The sequence below is a fragment of the Bombyx mandarina genome, chromosome 18 (genome assembly GCF_030267445.1).
Source record: "Bombyx mandarina strain Sakado chromosome 18, ASM3026744v2".
In the NCBI taxonomy this organism is placed as follows: Eukaryota; Metazoa; Arthropoda; class Insecta; order Lepidoptera; family Bombycidae; genus Bombyx; species Bombyx mandarina.
Genome location: NC_143224.1, coordinates 6,464,866 through 6,491,497, shown reverse-complemented (window position 1 = coordinate 6,491,497; position 26,632 = coordinate 6,464,866). Strand labels below are relative to the sequence as shown.

Sequence of the window (26,632 nt, the reverse complement as noted above, 5' to 3'; positions counted from 1 at the left end):
GCGGGATTCGAACACCGGTGCATCGCTAGATACGAATGCACCGAACGTCTTATCTTTTAGGCCACGACGACTTCTAAAACTTCTTCTTCTCCTTCGGTTCTGAAACATCATCCAGCCAATGTCTGTAACAAAACGGTCGTGTACCCCGTTTTGAAATACGGAACAGCTATTATGCAATACAATTGACAACTCAACCTCAGATCCTAAGACGGGTGTCAGTCACACCAATCCCTACACCCGCCCAATTCGCGTTACAATCTCCATGTGCTTCAATACCCACTTAACACCGGGAGGGCTTGAAGCACATCTATATTATATAGAGCAATAAAAATAAACTAGCGTGAGAAACCAGCATGACACCGCCAACCCACGAATGACATACAAGATTACGGTATGTTTTCGATCTGAACTCGAATGTAATTTTGATCACAATCTCAGTCAACTGTCTTGACATTTTCCTCCGGACTTTAGGAGTACTTGAGCTTGTTGAAAGACAACAAAAGACATGTAGTTAGTTAACTTTGTTTGCATCTATGCAACGGAAATGTTACTTGCAAATTTTATCTATTCTTATATTCTCGAATGCAAAATATATTGCCATCCATGTAAATTGCACGCTTAACATAGTTTCTGTTCAAAACTATATAATAGTTCTTAGGTTCTCGTTGTAAATGGGTACACGGTATTTTTCAGAGCTTTTCAAATAAAGTTTAAGTCTTAAGTGACACATTTTCTGTCTGAAGTTCTCTTTATAATCTTAAAAGTATTTGTACATCAGTGCTGCTCTAAATTTACTGTCACTATTATATTGTTCAGCATTAGAAAACGTAATTACATAGTATTTTTGCATTCTTTTACGAATAAACTTTATCACATCTGTAAATCTGTTATCACAACAATCACTAGCTGAGACAGCAATTGTGGTTTCAGCACTAATACAATGTTCAATATGTTAGCAATGTCGCGGTATTCTTGATAGCTTGACCAAGGTTTCCATCGTTTTTGCTCTAGCTCATTTCTAAGTATAAACAAGCAAAAGACATAAAATATAAATCAGCTGTTTATTTCGTTGTAACGATGTTAGACAACGAACAAATTGAGCTCTCTTATTACGTTACGAAAATTCCGTTAATTCAAGACGATTTCACAGAAACTTCTGAACAAATAAAAAGAGCTAACATTTGCTTTCACGAATTAGTAAGGAGATCGTAATCGATCGAACAGATAAAGTACTCAGCAAAAAGTACACAAGCGTTACATTGGTATTTTCGTAATTGATTGTTTAAACACAAATTTGAGTAAATTTTAAATACAGCACAACGAAATGCTTTCGGTAACCATTTGCTAGTGAATTATTGTTGTGTAATTGTAATCGGTTAATAGTCTTGCGTCGCATACTGTTGGTTCACATTGAACATTCTAGCGTTTCCTCTCAAAACTTTAAGGAATTCCTGTAACCAAATTTAAAATTTAGCTGTAACTTCTATACGGCTTTCTGTTCGCTTACGTAATAACTATCTAATCTTGTATCTAACCTATTACCTACCGTTTGTGGTTTCATTTATCTATTCCTGTCCGTGTCTTTGCATGTATCCGATTAAGTAGAAACTATGCAGCAGATTCTTGGCATTGCAGGGATGTATTCTAGCACAGTAGCATCAACGTTTGAGGTTTGCATAAATTGTTGTAGATAGATCTTCAGATATTTCGTGTTATCACCCTACTTACAAAGTTAGCTAGATTTTAGCCTGCCACCTCGTTCTTTGAGGGTCTTTCGGAAGAAACGTGTAACTTTTCAGTAATATTAGCAACGTATAAATTAAAATCTTTTATTCAAAGTTTTATTCAGTAAAACCAATGTGATGTAAATCAACATAATATAATATCAACAGATCCAATGCCCTTGACTCGCCACAGAACACTATTCGTTTGACGACCTTGCACATTCAGTACACTCGTATGTAATACAATTTATTATGCATTAGAACTTTTCGTTCCTCTTAATATACACAATCAGAGTCAAATAGTGGGAGTATATAACAGGTTTATAATAACAAAAGAACGTCTATGATTTTAACAATATAAGTGAAGCATGTCTTACATTCGAAAAAAAAAAAAAAAAATCAGCAATATACTATTGTAGCGGGTTCGGACTAAAATAAATTGTTGTTGACTTGTATGTATTCCATCCATAACACGTGAAAACTTTCTCGATGTCGTTAGATTTATAATGTTTTCACTTGACTTATTTATAAAGAAGTTGAAAACGTAGAAGTGAATTGTATTCTTGATCTCCTGATTCCGCTGAGCAGTGAGCGCATTGTACATTTTCTAGGCAATTATATTCCCTAATTATTCGATGGTAGCCTAAGGGGCTATTTCAGCCTCCCGCGGACGAGTAGATGAGCTCACGGGATCAACCTGAGATAATTGGCTAACACCAGCTCTAGTGCTTCGCACAATCTACCAGCAGATCGGAATCGCAACTGTGGGCGGGCAGTGGGCAACAGTTGGTGAGCTGTGTTAGTTCGCTCAAATCTTCGTCGTAATCGACAAGTGCGATGACGACGGTGAACTGTGCTTGAGAAGCCTAATAACACCGATAGTGGATCCGGGGGGACCGCCAACACATGTTTCCTGGGTCGGATATGTAACTAGCGGCGGCCACGATAAGAGGGTTACCGTGCTAGTCAATATTTAAAATTAGAAGCATGCAATTTCATACGACACCAAAAAGTAATATAGATTACATTGTACGTTCCGACAACAATGGCCAAGTATGTCCAAATTCCACTTACTTCATCAACAATGCTACATATAGTTTAATGACAGCTTTCATGGCACTGTTCGATCGTGACTAGACGATTTGGTTTCAATAGGAAAGTTATTACCGGCACATTTATTTGAATACGTGGGTGCTTGCACAACAGCCGCTGTTGCTGTAGTACTATGAATGTGTATGTTAAGTCATGAATCAGGGTGCATTAAACTCTAGACTGAGTCATCTAGGTTAGCTGTTAGATTATCGCTAGACGCAGGGTTATTGTCAATGGTTGTCGAGAACAACTCGTCAATTGTGTCGATTTACGTATTAAAGTTGAGGTTATTCAAGCAATTGAGAATAGTTTCTTTTTTAAGCTTTATTATTATTTAAATTTTCTAATACGATTTATTTATTGTCAACAGTCTGACAAATATCTATGAAATGTAAATGTATATACTGACTTACGTACAATTGTCCTAAAGAAGTTCAAAGAGCCAATAAAAATGACAAAGCTATAAACTATACATATAAATAAAATTGGAGGGTCTGTTTGTAATATTGAAATAACCGCTTTTTACTACATGCATATGAATATATATACGGTACATACACCAAAATAACATTTTTTACAATTTTTATCTGTATGTCTGTCTGTTTGTTCCGGCTAATCTCTGGAACGGCTCGACCGACTTTGACGGGACTTTCACCAATAGGTAGCTGATGATATAAGAAGTAACTTAGGCTACTTTTTTCAGATTAGTTTCGCCCCGCGGCGTCACCTGCGGTACGACAATAATCGCAGGTAACATCGCGGGAATCACCTAGTAAATTATAAAAGCCGCTGCCCAGTTTGAATCAAGAAGTCGGCATTTCTGATGCATTTTATTTTCTATTGCATCCCTCTAATCTAACTGACGATAGACGATGACCTTACGAACTAGCAACACATCTTACTTACTTACTATTTGTTAATATGATATATTCGTAAATTGAGGTAACAAGGTAGTGGTTTCAAGATTCAGTGAAGAGTTCTTAAGGCTAGCACGAGCCGTGTCGCGACCTCTCTAATTTTCAAGAGCTCCATGTGTAGAGGCATTGTGCTCAATTATAACATGCGACATAAAACGAAGACTCATTCTAGTTTTCTTGAATTTAAGTTACATTTGAACTATAAGGTTAAAAAAATTTACCTGACAAGTATCAATTCTCGACTGAGTATCCTCAAAGTGAGCATGACCCTACTTCGCAAATTCTCTACTTTAGTCAATTATTCGATTTTACATAATTGTGTTACAATAATTATAAATACAATGTACAAAACAATACTTTTACTACATTACTCTTCTTTAAACTTCTACTTGTAAGTTCATAATCGACAAAATGATTTAGATTTCTGCCGTGAAGCAGTAATGCGTTTCGGTTTGAAGGGTGGGGCAGCCGTTGTGACTATACTGAGACCTTAGAACTATATCTCAATGTGTGTGGCGCATTTACGTTGTAGATGTCTATGCTCCAGTAACCACTTAACACCAGGTGGGCTGTGAGCTCGTCCACACATCTAAGCAATAAAAATAAAAATAAAAGATATTAAAACTCGTATAAATACATAATTAAAACATTGTTTTACCGTTAAAACTACGTGCCGGTTTTTATCATTTCTTAATATATTAGTAGGAACGTCACGTCTTTTGTGGAATGCTAATAATAAAAAATTAAGACTTTATTGCTTTAATGACTGTTAATACCAACGTGATACAGATCGGAAACAAACACATTGTTTCAAAGCACGTTTGACCCTCCATCGCTTTAACACCGGTGATCCTAAGTAAACATTGATTAATAGGCGGAACGAGCTCTTGTTTTAGTTCAACATAAGCGAACCGCGTTAACAATTCAACTAATATACGAAATATTTTAACATTATTAGTTAGAATATATTTAAAGACAACACTGAACGTTGCAAAAGTAGTTCATAGGAAGAGTAGCGTGTAATATCCGCGCGATCTCGCTCTCAGAGTTTGCCTCAAGATTTGGTAATGTTTTGATGCGTTTCAGTGCTAAACGATCACCGACTCCAAAATCACTGACTTACATAAATGCATGCACACAAGAAAGACCAGACAAAGACCAGTATTACCATCCGATGATATGCAATTACCATTCTATGCGTTGCGTTTAATGCAGACGTACACTATCCAAGCAATGGTGTATGAACCGCTTGATGCCAATTGAAATGAATGTAATGGAAAAGTGATATTACGTTTCTTATGGAAATATAGTAAACTGTTAACGTTTATTTAGTTTTCTTGACAAACAGACAACATTGTAGAATTTGTAACCAAATTTACATATACGCAACACCAAAAAGCTTGGACTTATATTTATAATTAACTAGGTGACCCGGCAGACTTCGTAGTGCCGATAAATAAAAGACCTAAACTTTTCGAGGACACATCAAAGGAAAAACAAAATTGTTATTTTTATTTAATTCCGAGAATTTTCATATTTATGTACCTTTTAAACCTTCTCTGGACTTCCACAAATAATTTAAAACCAAAATTAGTCAAATCGGTCCAGCCGTTCTCGAGTTTTAGCGAGACTAACGAACAGCAATTCATTTTTATATATAGAGATAAAGCTAGTATGTTTAAAGGTTACGACAATACGATTTAAATAATAATTTATGTATTCAGTTACATGATATTACTCCGAAAAATGATTTTCTAAACTATACAATTAACAATAAACGAAACTAGTACCAGTTTTCGTAATAAAAAGTAAACCTGAAAGAACTTTTTTCACAATAATATTTCTCCTTCAAAAAAAAAGATTAAATATTGTGATTAAAGCAACTATGCCAATGCGACAATCGCTGTTTTCTAAAAACGTAAACAAATTTTTTTTCCATCGAATACATATTATATTATAAAAGATATCAAAGTTGAATCATAAAGGAAATAAATGAAAGACATCTTCAAAACAGTCGCCTCTGTGAGATTACGACATCACCGTGGGCGGTTGAAAGTGGGACTGAATCAATCATAAAACACATTGTTCTCCGCCGGAGACCTGAATTATTCTAGAAACTACACGTCTGATATTATTCGGGAACAACCTATTTTCTAATTACAATAGTTATGTAGAAGGCTGTGAGCAGACTAGCTTGTCGCTCGCCGTGACACCTAAAGCCCTGTGTCACGACACTACTGTCTAGTGTCTGGGGAATTATGGACTGAGTGCGCCGTCATCGCACGTCGAGAATGTATTAACTAGGAAATGTTGAGCATGCTAATTGTATTCGGTACGTTTGTTTGTTAATTTTATGTGCTGTCACACACATCACATCTCTTACTCACAGATATTACAAGTCTTTAAATTTTACTGTTCACATGTTTTTTATACATATAGACAGGCCATTTTTAATGTAAAATCTCGTTATAGAGATATTGAGATCCTGAGAAAAACATAAAATACGTAATTGTTTTTTTTTTGTTTTTTCGAGTCCTAGATTTACTTAATTGAAATTACTTTTATGGTTAAATCTCTTGTTTTTTATTTTTACCTCTACTTATCCAAGACCTGAGATTCTCTTTTAAAAAGAGAAAGATAAACAGATTGTTAAGGATGTAATACTGCAGCCCGCATTTGACTAAACAAACGTTGATTAGAGTAGAGGTCGTAAGATAATCTACATTGATCGTATCGTTGCATTGTTCGCAATACAGATGTCACTTCAACAAGATAATAAATACAACAGTATAGTTTAATCTGATTTACTTTGAAAGTATTATATATTTTCATAAACTTATGTTAACTTAGGCGATGTTTTCCTTTTTCCTACTTATGCTGATAGCCTTGAGAGGCTATTTCAGCTTCGCCCTAACGTTTGTAGGTGAGCTCACGGGGCTCAAACCGGAGAGTTTTGACGAGCACTTAGGTAAATGTATTGTTAAGTGGCTATCGAACCCAATACACACCACAAAATAAAGCCGATGCCCACCTTGAGATATGAGGTCGAGAACTCATTTAATTGGCGACAACTATTGTATCTATAATACTGAAATTTTCTTAATTGCATTAATTGGACGAGATTAATACCCAAATGTGGTTACGTCAACGCATTTTGGCACATGCGGTTTAAGTCTCAAACGTATTGTAATGGGAACGTATATAATATGATTGGTTCATGTCAGAAATGTACTCATAATATGCGCTACCCTACCAGAAATAACGCTAATCCATTAATTTTGTTTATTTCATTTTTATTACAAGTGGAACATGAGCACCAATTCCACTTGCTCATCTTTGCCAATTAGCACAGTTATAAATTTAAATCGAAGCACACTTTAATAACAAACCTAAATATAAAAATGATAAGTTTTTTCTGGTAATCTTAGTCTATACTTATATGTATTGGGGGAGGGTGATGGGAGAGATGTGCTCCGCACTAAACACTTCGCTTTCCCCCCTTTGCCTTTTCATGAGTTCTGTCTCATGTGAGGTTTGGACGTTGGTTGTTGAGCGACAGGAGGTTTTAGTCGGTTCGACTCCGACATGCTCCGCCCGCCGTCCCCAGTGGAGGGCGGAAGTCCGGCGATTTCCTCCTGACCAAAAAAAAAATAATACTTATATGTATTAAGCCAAAATAATGAAATTATCGTATTGCCATCTGTCCTTCACGTGGATGTAAGCTTTCAAAGTAATTCAACGGTTTGATGTTCATGAAAATTACGTTATAAATACGATTCAAATTGATAAAAGAATTAAAAAAAAAAGAAATTGACAATTATCTAACGTTAAACACACAGTAATCGATCTGGATGGGGTCTAAGCTAGTAAGTGCTCCATCATCCGTCCGTAATGTTAGTATACTCAACTAAATTTCCGTCTTAACTTTCCTCATAAGTAAGTGGTGGTGGTGAGGTGTGCTCTATACGCACGAGTGAGCATTGCCATTGAGTTTATTTCTCCGTCCTAAATAAAAACACCTCATAATTCATGCAATAAATAAAATCCATTTGCCTGAATAAAAATGTGATATTCTTATATATAATTCTTTGGCTTTATTATTATTGCAATTGCCACATTTAACAGAGTAGTACAATAGTCATTAGTAAATGGTACCACAATGGCGCTTAGAACTACAGGCAAGTGTCGCGAACTTTCGAACAAAGAGACCCATTTGCATATTGCACTTTGTTTTATTGACAACCGACATTCAGCCTGTATAAAGTTCGAAATTAAATTTCTGCAAATTAGGAAGTGTTAATTCTCCAATTTTATTACAAAAATTAATATTTCTTACCAATCACCAATTTCTGAAAGTATAATGATTGGGATCAAGTACGGACCGATTTCAGGGTCTGGTGTTAAGTAGTTACCGAGTCCCATAGACAATAAATACAACGTGAATACTGTCACTCAATGGTCAAATACGAGTTCTATAACTGCGGCCCCGATCTTTAAATTAGAACGCAAAATTGTGTATGTCCCGGCACAAAAAGGCGTGATGGTAATTGCGCAAAATTATAAATCTTTCATATTTGATTTTTACCATACCATGAATTCCATTTTATCGCGGAAGCTGTTCGGGTGTATCTCTCTAATATGTATTTCCTTTGAAAAATTTATACCTGTACGCACCAGCATAGTGAGCATCTCTTGATACTTACAACTTCAATTTCTGACAATGAGTTAAGAATGTTCCTTTATTTAAATTAATTACAAACTTTTAAAGAAAGAATAAAAATTATGGTGTTATTTTGGGAAAAACTTATTGGCTGTCGTTAGAAGTTAATTAAGGCGCGACACTAACATGCACAAGTATAATAATTGATTAAAAATTTGTTTGATGAATACTAACTCTCATATTTACATCGTAATATAGGTTTTAGTACTTACATAACAAAATAATTCAAATGCAAAATTCGTTCTTTTCGTGAATTCCAATTTTCTGAACGAAATGAGAAAATATATCTAAAATTAGAATTTGGAATGCATTGCACGGTGTCTGGCTAGGTAATTACTTGGCTCTACGAAATGCAACAATAACGGAAACCGGCGGAACTCGTAACGGATATTAATATGACGTCACGGAATGCCTCGGTGACGGGAGCCGTTCTTCCGGTATATGGACAATGGTTAAATTCGTTTTGTCACTAACTTTAATATAAGGTTCAAAATTCCCTGCTCTGCTTTACACATGCTCGTATTTGAGTTGAATGTTATACGGACGTTATTCAATAGTTCCATTATTACATCAAAAATTATGTTGCATATAAAAGTACTCCTTTGTGGATTTTTTAATGTACTGTCATAATAATATACTGTCTCAATTTTTTCCGTCAAATGCTCTATTGCTCAAACGGCAAGCGTTCATGAAAATAAGACATCAACATAATAAATATTGTTTTAGTAATAGAATTATAAAATAAATTCAATATGGGTTTTCGGTCAGTTTCATTATTATTGTCAAAATTCCAAAATTGGTAATGTTTGAATTTCGCGTTTAAAATTGGAACCGGTAAAAACATGACTGAGGAAACTAGTTTTTAATTTACTGTCTCACAAATCTGAATCATTTCTAATAAGTAAAAATAATGAGTTGTACATTAAAAAATTATAATAAAATATTTTCATGATAGATTTTCGTAAGCTTACGTAACTGGTTCAAGCTGAAAACAACAAAAACAAAAGAAAACTCATCGCAGAACTACATTTAAATCCGTGTTTGTTATAAAACTCTGAGTGATGAGAAATGAGTAAATCGTTCAAAGTTTCAAGAGCTTTTAAGCACAAACCAAATTGATCGAAAACGTACGGTGATAAAAATTGTCGGTCTATAAAATATAGCAGTTTTATAGATTTTCACACCGGGAAAATCGTTTAATTTCAATGAATAAAAGATTTTAATGCACTGTGATTGTTAAGTTTCTTAATAGCGTAGGTATATGAACGAATTATAGCCTATCTGCTAAAGGCCCTGTTTCGCACCCGAGTCCATAGGAATCATACTGTACAGCCCGCCACCCACCTTGAGACACGAAATCTGAATTTACTGTCTCACCCTTTAAACCTGTATCTACATATTAATAATGTTTTTTACAGTTTATCTATTATTTTTATTGTTTAATCTTACAGCACTATAAAACAAATGTCTTGGGATTATATTTAAAATTAAGCATTCCAATTTCAAATTGATGAATGTCTTATTGAAATTACTCGTATTATTATGTGGCCGCATAATACTTTAAGATTTTAATACTGTGATTTCAAAAGTACATATTTTACTCTATTTAAACGAAGCTACAGTTCTGACGTGAAGGGACACTGCGTGATGGCACGCGTTGTGTCGTCTAACACGTAGGAACGACATGATTCGGTAGTGTAAATTTTACTGCAGGATCCTGAATCAAAACTCACACCAGTAATTCGCAATACCGTTCTTAACTTATTTTAATAGTGGAAGTAGTCGAAATCTGTTAAAACAAAAATTATAGTCAGCATTAGCTCTCTCGATACCAAATTGTATATTTTAATGTAGATATCAATTCCGGTATCATTAGTGACGTTGGGAAAATATTAAAATATTTCGAAATGGAAGAAAGTCCTTGAAACTGTGGGAGAGTCGTGACTAGCTCGCATACTTCGACTGATGTTAGGGCAAGTCTTCATTGTAACCATAGCACAAATAAATGTGATTTTGAATGGTGCTTTTTATATTAAAATAACAATATTTTAGTAAAATTCAAAAGCGTGTTATAAGATTAGAACAGTTACAGTGTACATTTCCAAATTACTAACACAACACACGCCAAAAGTTAAACAATTTTAAATTGGAATGGAATATACTAAAATATAAAACTCGCCCTATCTAATCTGTATCCAATAAAAAAAAAAAAAGTGAAACAATAAACATAAATATATCAATGTCTTCCAATATTTTATTGGTCTATATTTATATACATATACAAGACTGTGATTGTTAAAACGTGATTATTATGCAAACAAATAATGTATTAATATGGACGTAAACAGCGCGTGACTGACCCCTCAGTTTAGCAATAACCCCACGGACGACTTTAACGTAATTGCATAAATAGCTTTTTGTAGGAATTCGTCTTGCTCAATTCTCGGAGGACCTTTTGTGTTGTTTCCGTGAACATTTTGCAATTTCTTTCACGAGAGCGGAAGACCTATAACGTCTGTTATAAATATAACCAAAATGAATTTCTGAATATAAGCCGAAGAGAAGATATTCGTTGTTTTGTCTGGTTATCTACCGACAATTCACTTCAAAGTGCCCCCAAATAGATAATTTGATTTTTTAGAAACCAATTACGAGTATAAGTAAATTGAGCGTTACGCATTATAACAATAAATGTATTGTTGATGTTTTAATTCTACTACTATTTCTTCGTTACTAGTCCTGCGGCACACATTGCAAAGGTATTGAGAAAAGTAAAAAGTACATAGTCAATAAACATACACACGTAGACACACGTAGTTATACGTGTGTGTTGAATACTGTGTATACAATAGTATTCAACACACAAACTTTGCAATTTTTAAAAGGCACTAGCTCACCCGGCAGACTTCGTAGTGCCTCAATCGATAAATAAAAGACCTAAACTTCTAAATAAAATAAACTTAACACAAACAAAATGAATCCGTCCGACGGGGGACACATCAAAGGGAAAACAAAATTGCTATTTTTATTTGATTCCGAGCATTTTCATATTTATCTATTATACCTTTCTCTGTACTTCCGCAAATATAATAATTCAAGACCAAAATTAGCAAAATCATTCCAGCCGTTCTCGAGTTTTAGCTAAACTAACGAACAGCAATTCATTTTTATATATTATTTAGATATCAAAACGTACATTATGAATATTATGATGTGAAATAGTACATTGACATATTTTTCCCCAAGTCTTTATTTAGTATCTGATGGCGGTTTAGGTTATAGTTATAGACTCAAGAATATGAGAAACAAGGTTTTTGGAGTAGTGCTCAAATTTTTTAAGTAATTTTTAAGGTATTTTTATTTACCTAACAACAGACGTGTTGATGTATGTTCAATATTGATGTCTTTGACAAAGCGCTGAAGTTTTCTATTAAAATTATTTTAAGCAACTAAACAACAAAATAAAATATATCTATATCTACGTTTTCTTGTCTTCATAATTGGTAGCCTTAAGCAAATAGAAAATTTACTGTAGCTTAAGATTTATATATGTAGCAACAAAGCGTTTTCTAGCTCAGAAATAAATATTATTGAACCAATAAAGAGAAATGTCGTACACGTATTTTTAGAAATTTTATTTAAATACTGCTTTCGTAATTTATACTTTCTCGTGAAATATTATGTTATTTTTATTACAAGTAGCTTATCTTTAGATAAGGATTTATTGCCTTAACCTATTGTGTGAAGATTACATTAGAATTTTTATGTCACGCCGACGGCAGGGAAAGAAAAATGGTAAGTTGAATATTAAATCGGGCTCTCTCTATTTACAGTGTCTTAGAAAGTCCAATAACGAAAATGTAGAACTTAAGTATAATGTATATTTTTTAAAGTTCATAACCGACAATTTATTTATTTTAAAATCTCAACTTGTTTATTGTTTACTATTTTTAACTATTACTCGTATACATTGTTGTAAACACGCCGTTGTAACAATATTTGGAACTTAGAACTTATATCTCAAGGTGGGTGGCGCATTTACGTTGTGGATGTCTATGGGCTCCAGTAACCACTTAACACCAGGTGAGCTGTGAGCCGGTGAGCTCGTCCACCCATCTAAGTAATAAAAAAACTGTTTTTTTTTATAAAAAGGACAAATAATAACAACAAGTTTTGTCTCAACGAAACTTTACACCAAACCCGACTTTTAAATTAGTTCCCACACATTGTGAGTCACGTATCCGCACGCGACAAAAATCGTCAATAAATTTATGCAGGTGGAAACAAATATGTAATTACGTTGTTCAGGGTCGATTTTACGATTATATATCTGTGTGAATTTACTAATATAGGGACAGCTGCGTTAATCACACAGCTGATTTTACAACTCAAAATATTTTTGTTTTATAGACAACGTAAAAGTTGGCAGGTTCAAGATATAAACTGACGGACGGACTCCATTATAATTATGCGATCGCATAAAAATTACATAATGCTACTTATAATTTTGATACTTTCACTGTAATGAATATTAATAAGTTACTCTACGCTGGCAACCACGGCAGCAGACTCAGTCGCCTAGAAGTTGCCGCTGGTGTTCGATGCACTAAATATAACACACAAAAAGTAAAATGAGCGTTCTTATCGCGAGCGAGCTCCTACGAACAACAATCAACTAAGCAAACATATTTATTACGGTGTATTTTCCAATCTAAAAAATATACAAACACTAACACAATTATAATACTATACTATACTGATACTATATCAGTACTATATTACACATAAAAATAAATAGTGAAATATATGTACTTAGTAGGTAACATTTTACATAACTTCCAGATTTAAAAAAAAAAGTTGTTTGTTCTAAAGTCAACAATATGCAGTTAAACATTTATCGCTTTCCTGAACGACGTGGGACTGCATTCTATTGTTTTGCTAATCCCAGGCCTATTCCCAAGAAGAGTTGACGTCAGACACGCGCCGGTCTTAAAATTGTAGGTCAAATCAAATTAAAACACGAATAAACGTTCCGCTGACAAGGTATCGTGGGACAAGGGCATGAAGAAGTAACAACGAAGCATTTAATTATCCTCTAATATTTTTTCTTTGACTTGACATTTTAGAATAATTACAACTGTAGCGAAATTTTACATAAGCGCTTACCAAGTAATTACCCATTTTTATGGTTCGGAAATAATTATTCAGCCCATTTAAAAAGTTTCATTTAATCCGGAAACTGTTTTTGGCAGTTTAACTAACATACTCTCTTCTTATACATAATAATTAGGCATTCCACAGAAAATTCCGGTTTATTTCCGATAATATTTTAGTAGTTGTTCCAAACCATATAATTTAAGAAATTCATTATGAAGAGCATAAGTAAGTAATTAGAACTGTAATGTTTGTTGGCAGTTTTTGACAAACGAAATTTGATATGTGAGTTGGAGTGAAATTTAATCATTTTTTTGGTTCAACTATTTTACCCTTCAGATCGACTCATTAGAAAAAAGGCAGTATGCTGATATCCCCACCTATATAGACTTACAATACATACTCCTGTCAGTGAAATTAAGAGCGGGAAAAGTAATTAATTGTGTGGAGCATATTCATACCGCTGATGCCGTTGAGCTGAGGTAATGTAATACAAGCAAGAAGGCCGGGGTCCCGCACCTGTACCCGTGACAAATAGTCGAACAAACTATTAATGTAGCATTCCTCTATGTCTTCCCATAAATCTATGGAACGAGAATGCTTTAGAAACATCAGAAGATTTATTTCGATCGTCTCAGGGAAAGGAAACATGCATTAATCAGTTTTTATAACGGGCAGTGCCACGGTAATATGTAAATAATTGAGAAATTATGGTGGAATCTGAAACAATTCCTCGGAATACCATGCGCATTCTTCGAAAAAGCGGCGCGTCATGATAACCCTCTCATCGTGGCCGCCTCTATCTGCGTATCCGACTCAGGGCGACGAGGCAACCCATAACCACCGTCGCCCAAAACATGTTGTACCGGATTCTCCAGATCCACTCCCGCTGTCTAAGCACCGGTCACCGTTCCCGTCGAACTCTTCAAATAGCTCATCAAAAAGTACGACATGCAACCTAGCCCACAGACACAACTCACTGAGTTGCTTGTCGGATCTTCTCAGTGGGTGGTGATTCCGATCCGATGGTAGCTACAGTGAAGCCCTGCTCTTGCTAGGGCTAGTGTTAGCAATTTTTCTCAGGTTGAACCCATGAGCTCACCTACCCGTCCGAGCATAGCCGGAATAACCCTTTAGACTACAAGCGATTAGATATAGGAAAAAAGAAGAAAACCATGCACGGAATATGTAGCATACATAATACATATAAATACTAACGAGAAAGAACTTTTTTAAACACATAAGGCTCTAAGCGGTCCGTAATTTATAACTGGAAGCACTTGGTATTTTTCTGAGCTATTGATGGCAGTAATACTCAATATTATTAATTTTTTTTACTTGCGCAATATGGCATTCTATAAAGAATGCATCATCTTCAGCTTTTTTCAAAGGTTGAATTGGTAAGATACCTTTCCTTAACAGTAAACCTTCAGCTGTTCTGCACAGCACGAGCGGCTAAGCGATTACAAGAAATGTCACTTGCACTTCAAGTTTTTGACCGATTGTCAAGGTGTTTATAAAATTAAAATTATTCAAAATTTCGATACCCATTCAATACATCAAATAATCGTCTAGTCCAGTAGTGAAGTCACAAACTTATCAAAATATTTCAATGAATCTGTTTAATATTTCTGTCCTGGTTTAATGCTTTAATTAGCTACTAGCACTAAATTAACTACTAAATTTGAAAATTAACAAATAATAAAAGAAACAAGTAAAAAACCAAATATTTCTGTATTAAGTATAACAATTTCACACACGAAATATTTTTCTGTGTGAATGTAACAAACACAATTAAAACAATAAAAAATACCTAATTGCTTATATAATATGACTACTTTTCTATCATAGAATAGAATTGTTGATATGAACAGACGAGCTTACAATCACATCATGCTAAACGGTTGGGTCCAATGCGCTCTGACTGTCTTAGAGCAAATAGAAGTCTATATGGCATTTGTTAAACCTTTTTAACAGTAACCCATGATGGCTTCACGGCAGAAAGGAACAGGATGATGATACCCTACGTACAGACATGATCTACCACCACTATTTTTTTTTAATTGTGTATTTAGTGTATTTTTATGATCTATTCCGTAAGATATGAAAGTAAACCGCAATTATTTCATAAGTATGATACGTTGTAATGATTTAAAATATGTTAATTCAGATTACAGAGCTGATACTTGTGTTTATACGGCGTGTTAGAGCTTAGTATTGATATTTATGTAAGCCTATTTTTGTCACGTTATTAATCTGATATCGACTTCATATAATCAACTTTCTAAGCCTGATATAATCGACATGACAGCTGTCTTAAAAATTACGAATACGAACTATGGAAAAATACAGTTAAACGCTACCTTTTCGAAATGTGTATAAGAATTCACATTCTTCTTTAAACATTTAAATTTATAACTAGCGTAATTTGACCTTATTAATTTTATAGGACCACTTGACATTCGAAAAAAAAACCGGTTTTTAGAAAACGCATACATACATTCAAAAGTTAAGTTACATGCGACTAATCTTGATTTTATGGTTCTAAATAAAACCTTTGGTTTGAATACAAATGAATAGTATTAATGTGTACTAAGCATTTAATGTCGTTCTGTCAAATGAAAGGTCACTAGGCTCGCTAATTCGAAATATTGTGGACTTTATTAATAATAATAATAATAATAATAATGTTTTTATTTCAAGTATCCATGACTGATATAAATTGTTAATAAAACTTAGACCTATGTTAGTAGTTATATTTACATCACAATGAATTACTGTGGTAACATCCCATGGGAGATGGCACCACAGCGACCCATGTATATACAGTCCAGCCTGCTTGCGATCATGCTCAGGATACTGTTGGAGCTGGCCCTCACTCTGTTTACCAGAGATTATTGATACCTATTTTGTATTTATCAATTTTCTCAGACAGTGAAGTGAATAGAGTATCAGTATAGTTCTTTATTTAAAAAAAGTTTTGTTAAATGCTATTCTAATTTAAATCGATTTAAATCTTTTGACAGTTCGAAACAGTACTCACGATTGAAACACGATACAATCTATTTTGACCACAAACGGTCACCATTTAAATGTAAATGTTCGGTAAACGATACACATTGCACCTTTGTTCGATCTATTAATATACTTTAATCACAATCTAATTAATCGATTACATTTGTTGTTAGACATAATTTTAGCATTAAACGATTCTATCTTCAAATGCTCATTTTTTTTGTTATTTACGTTAAATTAAAATTGCTAACAAAAACAGAAAAAAAACTGTTTGCATCATCATCAATATTCCATTTTCAACATTTGATTTTTGAATTCATTTTTGTGCTTTTTTCATATGGTTTTTCAGTAGAGCAAAAAAGCAACGGGGCAAGGGACATGACTTTTCTCAAAGAAATAGTTTCCAAGGCCGTAAAGTAAAATGGGCTATACATAATATAATCCCGAGGGCAGTCCAGATGTTTGGTTGTTAGAAAATTATTCAATTACAAGTTTAAGGCTTTTGATGAGGGAAAATGTGGCCTTCATAATCGTAAACAGAATTGGAAATAAATAAAAACAAACAAGCAAGTACATGAAGTTTATATTCCCATTTATGTATAGTAAAAACGTGAATACAACCGTAGGACACATTTAGAGTTTGCATTTAGTATGTGTTTTATAAAATGTATACAAAGAGTAAAACAGCGAAATAGTATTTTTTTTTTATTGCTTAGATGGGTGGACAAGCTCACAGACCACCTGGTGTTAAATGGTTACTGGAGCCCATGACATCAACAACGTAAATGCGCCACCCACCTTGAGATATAAGTTCTAAGGTCTCAAGTAAGTTTGCCTAAATCTCAACTCCGAATATAGAGTATCGAGAGTATCAGTGTTAGGTAGTGGTTTGACTGTCCCTTGGTATTGCTGACGTCCATAAGCGACGGTCGACGGTAACCACTCACCATCAGGTGCATCGTAATGCTCGCATGCCTACAAAAAGCAGTCAAAAAATTATTACGCTAAAAACGTTAAATTGAAAAATCAGTACAAACTACTCCAATATAGGTACTGGTATTAAAACACACATGCTGGATACAAAAGGTATCATCATTTCCTTCAACACGGAAGGTGTCTCTAAATCAAAGCGTCTTCGTTTAGTTCCAGACTTGGAATTCACATTGCTCGCGTTTGCATTAACAAGTCATTGAATTGTAAGACAATGGCAATGCAGGAAATGGATACGCATACGTTTCTTGTGAAGCTCAATCAAATGAAAGTTATACATCACTTCTCTTAGACGTTATTACTGTGAAATTGATAGGAATTAGTGAATCGTATTACATTTTTTTAGTTGCCGAAATAAACTGACATTAGAAAATGACATGAAAATGAATATAAAGTATATCAGCTTATTTATCAATACGTTGCTTTTCTTAAATTTAAAACGGTCTTAAGTGAACTTTATACCCTTACTAGCGACCCGCCCTTCACTTCGGAAACTGTTATTTATTATTGATTTCTCCACTATTTAGTGGATGTTATTATACATATAAACCTTCCTCTTCAATCACTCTATCTACTAAAAAAATCGCATCAAAATCCGTTGCGTAGTTTTAAAGATTTAAGCATACATACGGACAGAGAAAGCGACTTTGTTTTATACTATGTAGTGAGTATTCACTCGTCGAGCCCTCAAACTGCTTCAAGGATAAACCGTCACTTCAGAATTGCATTCAGCCAAGCTCAATTCGAATAGTTTAAACGAAAGTAATTCAGGCAAATCTATTCTAACATTAATCCTGAAGTCAGCAATCTACGTCTGTAGGGCTATTGTCAAGAGATCCAAGATACTAGTGACAATGAGGCCACGACAATTAAATGTCGGCGTTTAGATAGCTGAAACAATTCACAATGGCACGTGAGAGGAATGGCATGGGATTTTTTCTCTATTCATTTGTATGGGGCACTTTGTTCCTCGTGGCTCCGAATGTTGTGTTTAACGCTTGAACTATACCCGAATTAATAGATAGGTAATTAAGTTTATGTTATTCTTGAAGGGTATTTTTTCTTGTAATCTCGACGTGAGGATTTTTTTTGTAAAATGCGTTTGTTTATATTTAATGACCTAAAAAACAGACTGTGCTCAAATGTTCGTGTTACGATACGATTTGAATAATTTTTACATAATATTAAAATCGAATATAACATTAATCATATACGCCTACACAACCCAACGATAAGTATTGTAACACATATTTTTGGCGGCAAAGCCCGCAACCATTTAATCGTGGTTTCCTAACTTATTGCTCGCTTACACTTGCGATTCACAGAACTGGTTCTGGCAACCCATCCACTTCATCTTGGTGTTGGTCAACTTTCTCGAGATTCCAAACGGGCTCCGGGTCGCCATGGAGCCTGACACTGTCAATATTTAGACGATCAACAGCCGACTATGTTGTTTTCCGCACTATTCAACGTTTAAACAAAAAACTTGGTCCCATTAAATACTGGACAACCAAAGTTCGAAAACATCATTAATGTTCTATAAAGAAATGCTTAAAAAACTACACTGTTTTAAGTTAAATTGTGTAAGCAGTTTGGTTTTTCATTATTATTTTTTATTGCGTGTATAATGTATGTGACTGAACAATTTTAGGGCCCATTTGATATTAAGGGCTTATCGCAGCCCATAGACGACAAAATGCGGATGCCACCATCGAGATTGAGATGAGAGATCGATTGTAATGTTTTATAACCGCTGTCTTATCCTTCAAAATGGAATGCATGAATGCTTCGGAACAGAAACAGACCAGACGATGGCACCCACCTGAGCAAGTTCGAGCGACGTCATCTACTACCATCGGTCGCAGTATTAGTATACTTAGAGAATGCTACCAGTGCGACATTACAATACGCTCTAAATTTGATTTTTACTAAATGCTATACTTCCTTCATCGCGGAAGTAGTTCGTGAAATAAGCTACTAAGTACGTATTTCTATACATCCCCTTCGACTATTTACCGATACGGTCACCAGCAGATTAAGAGCGTCTAACTTAGACATTATTGAACCTATGCTATTTCAAGAAATTCATTTGAAAAACGCGTATGATTATCTAAACTGTGTATACTGAAAATTCATATACTAAGATTTTCATCTTTAAACTACAGATAAAACTATTCCGAATTATAAAGCAATTTAAGAAACATTTCACTTTTGAATTTTTTGAACGAACACGCTCTAAATATTTTATGTTCGAGAGTAACGTACACATGCTAATGATTCTGAGAGCAACATTATCAAGAGAAAGTAAATCTAATGTAATGTCTGATTTGCACATACGAATTATGTAAGTAAAGAATGAGAGAAATGTGTATTTTTGGAGTTTACTCCTTTAGAATCGATTTACATATATAGGCCCGGGGTATGAAAATTATGGGGACCAAAATCGTACTAGCATGTCACACGAAATGCGTTATGCGCATGTCACACGAAATGCGCGCCGGGCTGCTGCGCCGGCAGTCCGCCACAAAGCCTCGTACTGATCGCGCGTTTCTCTCATTATTGTATTTTCATATATTTGTTAGTCGTTTGTTTTGTGTCTCGTTAATTTGTTAATAATCTGTAGTGTATCGTGTTGTCGTAATATAGAACTATTTCTCGTATTGTTTCGTTTAATTTTTTATATCCAGTAAACTCCAGTCGTGCGTCGGAGCGGACACACACACTTTTTTTATTTCCCCACGCTATTGGCAACTGTTCTTTCGGTTCTTGCGCAAACATCTACTATAAAATTAGCAACGTTAGTATTTTCTTCGGTTTTATCGGGTCGTAGACATAATTAAAATTACTTTTGTAGATTAATCTCGTGTTTTGATTGTCATTTTATTATTTATGACGTTTTGAATTGTTTAGTTTCTTGATCACAGACGACGAAATAATATAATCATAATAACAATCCCAAAATTAAACCATAAAAGCATCCAACCATCGTCACCATTAGTTATGCGTTACATGAATGTTCGGAATTGGCCGAAATTGGTCGGAATTGGCTCGTTCTGGCATATCATTTCATCAGTTTTGGCGAAAATTTCTATTGAGCCGAACAGCAACACGTTTCTTACCCAAGTGATTAGTATTCAAAATGGCACGAATCGTCTCGCGAGACACAAGACAGTTCAGCAGCTATCTCTCTCAAACATGAATGAAGATTTCCAGTCACTATTTCCCTCACTTTTGCAATTTTAACTTCAGTTGCAGACTTTGATGGCCTACTAGAGCGAAGTAAATCTTCCATCATATCACGACCACTTTTGAGGGCCACACATCACACACGAATCACACGCCTTACTATACTCATCGATTCACTGTTTCGATCCGCCTTCTATGGCATTTTCAGTGACCCCGAACACGAAATTCCATTGGAAATGCAAAATTTAACACAAACTCTTTGTTCGATGTTTTTTATTATCCATTATGTTTAGAGCCTTTAAAAAATCGTGTATTCCTGATACTTTTATGTCATATTTTAATTCAAATCATGGAACAAAATGACAACGTTTAAGCCAAATACAATTGAAAGAAATACATACGTTTTAAAATTGGTGACCAAAAATTTTTAACCAATTATTCTATTCTTGTAGAAATAAAAACGTTTTTGGATAGAGATAACAAGTATAATACTATTCATAACAATCGGCTTCACACACACATCAATAAATCCAAACACTAAATTACGAGCCCGAAATCTTGCTAGAATACTACTTTGCAAATGATTCTAGACTTTGGGCTTGTTTGTGTGGGAAGTAATTAATTTTAAGTTCAATGACCGAATAAAATTCCGCTTGGTTATTTCTTAATTTCCATGATCGTACGTATCAATCGACGTGAACGTATTATTTATTATATCTAATTAAGTAATTAGATTGCGGTGTTTGGAAATTCAATTCAAATATATTAAAATCATAACTAACATAATACCGCTTTACGTGGTACAACGAAAATTTAATAAAATAAGGCAAATCAAGTTCCGTGGCTTTCAAATTTTAAACGTGGACTTTTCACCTTTTTTTTCCTTAGAGATCTTTGTTGTCTTTCAAGTTTTTGCTGATTTACGTCGGAAATCCAATTTGAAGAGTGTCACTTACAGATACTCTGCATTAATTATTTGATTTAAAAAAAAACTTTCTGTTTGTCACTCTAGTGTAGTATAACTGGTAATATAAAAGGTTTTATGGTTCTTATTATTTAAAAAAAAAATTATAAAGGCAAAATTCTATATTATTACCCAAATAAAAATTAGGATAAATGGGTATATTTAAGAACATTTAATAAGAAACAACTTTTTTCATTCAAAAGAAGGTAGATAAGCCAATCGGGGTTACGGTCGTTCACAAACATCGGCAATGCCAAGGAAACTGCCAGACAGTGGTATACGCTGATATCACTAAAGAATATGGAGAAACAACGCGCAAGGAAGCTCATCCCAAAGCCTGATTATAAATTCGCTTGTACAGTACACGACAACAGAACACTCAGAACACCTCAACGAGCTCAAAACAGACAAATTAGATTAATCGAGCGAACGTAATACTGTCCCGCAATTTGTAGTAAAATACACTCATACCCGATCCTGTAGGCAGAATGATAAACAGTCGACGTCGCCCTAAAAACGTCATTACGGATCCTCCCGATCCATTAACGGTGCTTTTAGGCACCACAAGCACCGGTCACCATCCTCGTCGAACCCGTCGCTTGCGACGAAGGGCTCGACGAGTGAATTAATCCATAGACATAGCCCACTGAGTTTCTTGCCGGATCTTCTCAGTTGGTGGCGTTTCCGATCCGGTGGTAGATTCTGCGAAGCACTGCTCTTATTAGGGCCAGTATTAGCAACAAACCCAGTTTGAGCCCCGTGAGCTCACCTACACGTCAAGCAGAAGCTGATATAGCCTCTCAAGACTATGAGCATAGGTAGGAAAAAAAAAGAGTAAATACTAGATATTTTGTATCAATAAAATCTAACAACAATGAGTTGCATTTAAATAGATGATATTTCAGTGCTATGTTTACTTAATGCTGAAAGAGTTCTAGCTAGGTTCATAAAATAAAAAGCATTACGTTTTTAATCGGTTCACTCAAACCAATTGAAAAACACAAACCCTTAAATTTTGGCCATCATGGTCGAACAGAGCGATATATAATACTCTTTGGGCATTACCTGCTTCTAATTAAAGGCATTCGTGGAATGTGCCGCGTCGGCAATGGCCACTTTTTTTGTGGAAGCCTTAAGCTATCAATTTATTTCTGTTAAGGAAAGTGAACCTTAGCACCTTGTATTACACTCAAGTATGTACAAAAATAACGTATTACGTTTTATTGTTTTAAAATTTTAAGAATATACGGGCTTTTACACAAGTATTAAATATTAATAAATTTAAAAATATTCTTTTTCGTTTTCTAAACTGCTTATTATTTAAATTTAGACTTGTGTTATTATTTATATTTAACTTGAATGTATGATGTGTAATTGTAAGTAATAATTTTGTTTCTTTTTTATTATTGTTTATATGGTTGGACGAGCTCACAGCCCACCTGTTAAGTGGTTACTGGAGCCCATAGACATCTACAATGTAAATGCGCCACCCACCTTGAGATATAAGTTCTAAGATCTCAGTATACCTAGTTACAACGGCTGCCTCACCCTTCATATTTAATGAAATGAGTCTGAAAAGATTTTAAGCACTAGATTTTAATTGAATTAAATCCATGCGTGCTAATTAGCTAATTCCAGTGACTTCGTTTTATTGAGCATCTTGTGCGGTTTGCGCTAGTCCTTGGTTTTATAATATAAATCTACTTTTACGGTTAAATCTCACATTTTTTATTATCATAACATTAGTATAGGTATATCCGACATTTCGAATATTTTACAGTTTCCGTGGTCACGGTCGTCCGTCGACTAAATCTTAACCCTTTGAGGTCCAGTGTCCACACGTATTGGACGTAGGACCTCTTGTGAGTCCGCGCGGGTAGGTACCACCAACCTGACTATTTCTGCCGTGAAGCAGTAATGCGCTTCCGTTTGAAGGGTGGGGTAGCCGTTGTAACTATACTGAGAACTTAGAACTTATATCTCAAGGTGGGTGGCGCATTTACGTTGTAGATGTGTATGGGCTCCAATAACACTTAACACCAAGTGGGCTGTGAGCTCGTCCACAGATCTAAGCAATACAAAAAAACATTATAAGTCATACATTACTTTAGTCATAGGACCGGAATGGCTTAAAAGTATTTTTATTTTTATTATTTTTCGAGAGATGTTATCGGAATAAAATACCGTTATTTTATTAGGCTGTAACAAGTTTATTACAAATCCTACTAAAAAATACTAATACAATACTTTATATTTCTTAAATTGTTTCATAACTCGAATATTAATCGAACATAATACTCATAGAATTGTAGTGGATGTACCAAAATTATACTGATAGCAAAAATTCAATGAAAATTAAGCATATACCTACTACGTGTTGGCCAAACGTTAATTTAGTCATAACATTCGTTTGCCCAACTTGTTAGACGGGTTCGATACAATTTCAATTTAAATTGCGACCCACCTACTACCTTTTACTCTGATATCAAATGGATTTAAGACGCACGTGTACCGATAATCATTTTAATAGGAGCTTCAACTATTTAAAAATTATATTATAATATTCAGCTTAGTCAAACCTTTACGGTTATTATAATTTTATTTTATATTCACGAGGGGTACTTAACAACATCTTGAAATGAGCACAAAATCTATCGACATAAAATTCCTAACGGTATAATGCTATTTCACTAAAATTAAATGTACTTCTAGTTCTAGTCCAACACATACCCTGCGCAGCGACGAAGTTAATCTCTCAATCCTCTGAAAGCACTTTGGTACACAAAACACATAAGCACAAAACGTACAACGTATAAAACCTCCTTTTTCATTTAACACAAATTCGAACTTCAACTTCGCACTGGCACTTTTAACGAACCTACATAACACTGAGGTACACAGCGTGATTAATACATTCACTCCGAGAAAGGCTGTATTTTAAACTAAATCGTAATTGAACAAACAAATCCCGACACTTTTCGTCACAATGATCACTCGAACGTCCCCTTCATTAATATATATACATATACATTAAAATATAACTTGAATTGACAGAATAATTCAAATCAAACTATCGTCATGTCGTGATGTTAAGTTAAAACTAAGTTAGGTCCGCTATACGCGAGAAGACCGTTGATCCAGTCGGACCAGTCGACGAAGCAGCCGTTTGCTGCATTACCGACATATTTGAATTGTCTACCTCTATCAAACACCGTGGTTTAGAGAGAGCGAGCACTATGTCACAGCGGTATGGAGGGAGATACAACCTGCGTGAGCGCAAAGCCTCTAAATACGATGCCAACAGGTGAATTGTGTAAGAGTATGGGTTAGTTTGTGTGAATGCTTTCTTGATTGTGGTTTGATGATAACGTAGTATTTTGTACGACGTCATTTTATCACCACGGTAATGAACTACCAGAATGCGTTTAGTCTTTATCAGTTTCGTTTTAAATATTCATGTCAATTAAATTTGAACATTCATTTCAATTTTATTTGACCTTATAGGTTTTAAATATTGGTAAGTACTCAAATTAATGTTTACTTTAGTAATAAAATCAAATTTAAATAAGTTATTGAACTTTAATATTTTAATTTCATATGTGGCAGACGTTTTCCTTTGTCATGGCAACATTGGTTCATTACGCGTCTAGATCGATTGACTTGATCTCAGCTTCGAAATTGTGGTCGCTTACTACATTCTTAACTTTTGTCTGGTGTATTTAGCCAGAGGAGTTAACGGGCTCATCCGGTATTAAGTGTTTTTCCCATCAGAAAATCAGTGCCCAACTCAAAACGTAAGATTGAACTCTCAATAGCAATGTACTTGAAAATAAATAACTCTGATTAATGAAATCCTTATTACAAAAGAAAATAACACATTCAAAGCAACACTTTAGCATCGAGAACTTTTAAAATGTGCTTGACGTCTCTAGTTAGATCCGAATCCATTAATCTTCGTCGCAACATAATTTGACTGTGGATTTATTGGTTTCTAATAAGTGTCTGTCACGCCAAGAAAAATAATGTAATTAAGTTTCCCGAGGACAGGGAACGTGCTAGTAACGGCGAAGGAAAAACTAAGTACAATGACCTTATTTGTTAAGTCAAGAAAAAACTAATAAAATAGCAAAAATGTCACGGGCACTCGTGAGATGCAGACATACAACTTCATGGTTTTACAGTGTGCACGGTTTACTGTAAATTTTTTGTCACAATGTAAGCTTCACAAATTGTCAGATGAGACAAAAAGTATAAGAATAAATCATAGAACTTTTCCTATTTTCATATTTTTAAGCCTTCAGAGCTTCATGCCTGAAAAAGTGTAGCAGTATTCACTTTGTTGTACCTACCTATTAGCCGGTAACTATATAGTGCTACTTAAAGCATAATATTTAAAAAAAAAATTCGTTATTTCACTTAAAAAATCGATTAAATTCAACCACTTTAAATCCGATTTCTTATTTAAAAATATTCAAAAATGTTTCATATTTGCCTTAAATAATCTGAATGACATTTTCTAGTCGCACGATCGTGAATCACACTTGGCGAATAAAAATGTCACTTGACAAAATAAAGTACACGAATATATATCTCGTAGGTAACAAACGTTTTGCGAAATTAGCACATGTATTGTTCACATAAAAGTCAAGCATACATATTTTGTTAAGAATCATCGTTGCGAAAGAACAGATTGATTTTTCGGAAGCATAAAAAATTACTATACATTCGACGCTTGAAAGGCAAACGTGACTAAGCCACAATAACTGCTTTGTACATAAATGATAGGCAATAACCTTATGCGATGCGCAAAAAAATATATTTCTAGGTCTATTAAAATCATTTCAATCCTACAGCTAGATTCGTTAAAATA

General features: G+C 34.5%; 1 protein-coding gene across 1 annotated transcript in view; it reads right to left on the bottom strand.

Annotated features, from left to right (window-relative positions):
- The window catches only part of LOC149500979 (apoptosis-stimulating of p53 protein 1-like), a 156,253-nt gene that overhangs the window by 66,383 nt on the left and 63,238 nt on the right, over positions 1-26,632 (bottom strand). The gene's annotated exons all lie outside the window — the stretch shown is intronic.